We start from the raw sequence: 3410 nt of genomic DNA on the forward strand, positions 1-3410 counted from the left end.
ATCTGTCAGGTGGATGAAATAGCTGTGATAACCATATGAGATACATCTCCACACAGGGCCTAGAATGTACCAAGTGGTTAATAAGCGTTACTTTTTGCACCCGGTTGTGCCTTTGCATGCTGTAACTTCTACCTGAAGGCCCTGAACTTATGGGCAGAGACTGATCGGCCATGGTCACTCCCTCGCCCTGGGGCTCCATGCTCACATCTGTGCAGTGGGCGGTGCCGCCGGAGCGAAGCTTAGACTGCTCGCCCTCCGCCAAAGTCCGTGTGCAGACACGCTTGGCATTTGACCTGCATTTTTTTCTTTCATAACTAAAATGTATTCTCATTTATAAAAATGAGATGATTTCACCTGAAAATCAGGAGTTTTAGCATCTCTTAAGGAATAAACGATTTAGCAATACTGGGCCATTTCACTCATGGTACCTACTTGCGTCCATGGGACATGTGCTCTCAATGCACTGCAGTCCCCACCACTCCCTATTGCCCTGCTTCCCTCACTTCTACCATTTCTGGCTCCAGGAAACACTGGACTTCACAATTTCTATGATGTATGAGCTCCCTGGCTCCTTTCACCTCTGCTGGTCTCTGAATCCTGGAAACCATGAGTTGCTGCTCACAGAGGAAACTTTGTTGATGAATTACCAGAGGAGGATCTAACTACTGAGGGTTGGCTGCGGCCTTGACTTAAAACAGAAACCCTCCTGGCCTCTGAAGGAGAGTCTCTTTTGAAGAAATCCGTAGCCACCTTGTTAAAGTTAGTGGGAAGGCTGCTTTGATTTGCAAACCCCGTGAAGACTGAACAGGTCCAGGGCGGAAGGGGACACGGACTGGGAGGCCTCACGAGGACTGGTGGCCCGGGAGGGTGCCCCTGGGGCACTGTGACATCACGGAGCAGTCCCAGGCTCTCCCTATGGGGCTGCCCGATTCCCAGCACCAGGTGTCTGGAACCGACCCCCAGGAAGTAGGTGGTTTAGAGGGGTGATGTGGGGGTGACGTGCAGACACAAAAACGAAAACAAAAAATGGTGCTGTGGCCCACCCTGGAGATAAAGCTGCACCTCCCCGGTTAATCTCTGCGGGCCATCTACCTGTGCGGACGAAACCCTCTCCTGAGAATCTCTCCGTACAGATGACGCTGCAGGGTGAGGAACCCACAATTCAGACAGAGCTGACGCTTAAACACGCGCACGTGACCTCCGACAAGGCACCCTGTGTCACCGAGCCTCGGTGTCCTCATCGGAAAAATGGGGACAGTGAAAAGACCTGCTTGCTGGGGCGGCTGCCCGGCAGTTAATGGGTGTCTACTGCAACCCCGTCGTTGTGTCCATGACAAAACAGGCGTGTGGGAGGGAGAGTTGATTGGCGGCGCGTCCCTGCTTTGGGAAGTGCCTATGGCTGGCGAAGATGTAAACCCATTAATCAAATCCAAAGAGAAAACTTATTAAAAGCAGACCTCCGGGATAAACAAGAGGGTACTCTCCAGCCGGGGAAAACCAACACGCACACGTACTCCGCGCTGGCCTCGTTCTAGTGAGACAGCACACACGCGGTGCCGTGACGGGTCTGTCCTGTCACCAGTGGGGACCCACCGTGTCACCCGGGGGGGCTCTCCGTGTTCGTTCGCCGCGCTGCTGACTGAAAAGCGATGTGGCCGTCGTCTGGAGGGCCATGAACATGTTCATTATCTTTGCTCTTTTTGGCTTCCCTCCTGGAAGTTCTCTAATGACCCCATCTTATAGGGGAAAAATATATATATTTTAAAGGAATAATGTCTGTGAACGATTCAAGTCAGAAAATGCTTTTCAGTGTTTTCCAGGATCATGCAGAGCACCGGGTTGGACAGTGAGTCCCCAGGGAACTGCCATGGGAGCACAGGCCGCTGCCGCCACGGGAGCACCCGCTGTCGCAGTGAAGACCTGAAGTCGACCGTAGGCAGTGGTGGGGACACGTGCAGACACGAGGCGCCGTCCCTCGGCGTTTGGGGGGGGCACTGGCTGCCTGAGGGCAAGTGTTCACATTATGCTGTTACATCCCAGAAGGGAAGTAAAAGCCGTTCCGGAGGCAGCGATGAGGCGCAGGGGCGTGGAGATGAGTGTGGGAGCAGCAAGGGAGGGCAGACTGAGTGGGCATTTCCTCTCTGCGGCTTTTACAACCCGCACAGCTAGGAGAGAGGCTGCGGTCTGCACGCCATCAGGACTCGGACTGGGGCCTCTTGGTGCCACCACGGACTTCCTGATCTTTTCCTAGTGGAAGCCACCCACTAAGCTCCCACTGCATGCTAGGTGCACACTGTGCGGGGTGCTCTGCTGCGCCCGTGGGGGGCTCCCGTCTCGGCTGACCGGGTCTCAAAGGGAGGACTCGGCGCCGCTGTCTCCATCTCTAGGAATGGAAAAGCTGAGGGCAAGAGCTTGCCCAGGGGCCCACGGCTGGGAAGGGCAAAGCAGGGGTTGAAGCCCTGTGTGGTGTGGGGACAGAGTCGGGTCTCTTTCCAGCACCCAGGGTCCCCCCCAGAGAGGTGGGCCAGGGAGGAGGGCATTGAGCAGCCTTGACTGACAGTGCCTAAGGTCCTCCTTGTTCAGCCCTTTCGGGACTTCTGATGACTTCTGGAAGAAAGAGGCTCCTTTAGAGCAAAGACGAAGCCAGACTGGGGCCCAGAGGTCTCCCCAGACAAGAGAAGGAGCTAGAACTGAACAGCACCGCATGCTTCCACTGGTCACATCATCTTCACGGTCGTTTCCTCTCTGGCCATTCTCATCTCCGCGTGGCCGGCCGGACTTCCTTCCCATGGACTGTCCTCATAGAAGGACTCTCACTTTCTCTTCCCTCTCTGCGAATTCCGGAATGGCCTCTTTAAGCGGGTACTTGGGATTCGGGCTCTCTGAGACCACACCCCCATCACGGCGTTTTCTGATCCAAACCACCTGAAAGCCCCCCTCTGCACCCGGCCGAGCAGGGTCCCCAAGATTAATCACAAAGTTGTGCTGCGTTATTATGAGCCCGGTGAAAATGGAGCAGCTGATCAGGTCTAGGCTGTTTCATTTTTCAATAAATGCATTTGTTTTAAAACATGAAACAGCTCAAAGAAATATGAAGTAAACCATCGAACAGGTGTGAGGCTGGCACGCCATGTGCAGCTGGCTGGCGTTTTGGCCGCGCCGCCTGGGACCAGGCCTCTGAGCTCTGCAGACCGTCCCGCCCGCCCCCCCCCCCGCCCCGCCCCGCGGCCGGGGTTCAGGATGCTCGTCAGGGTCCCTTCTACGCCACCAGCTTCTCTGGGGGCTGGAGTCCCTGCGCTCGGCTGAGCTGCCGGACTTGGAGCCTCTCCTTAGGTGACTGACTGGGTCCCACTTGAAACTCTGCAGAGCTGCAGACGCCCGATGACCAAAGGGGGAGCTGGCCGGTGGCA

Source organism: Phyllostomus hastatus, unplaced genomic scaffold (genome assembly GCF_019186645.2).
Source record: "Phyllostomus hastatus isolate PE091 unplaced genomic scaffold, TTU_PhHast_1.1 phas_scaffold_501, whole genome shotgun sequence".
Taxonomy (NCBI): domain Eukaryota; kingdom Metazoa; phylum Chordata; class Mammalia; order Chiroptera; family Phyllostomidae; genus Phyllostomus; species Phyllostomus hastatus.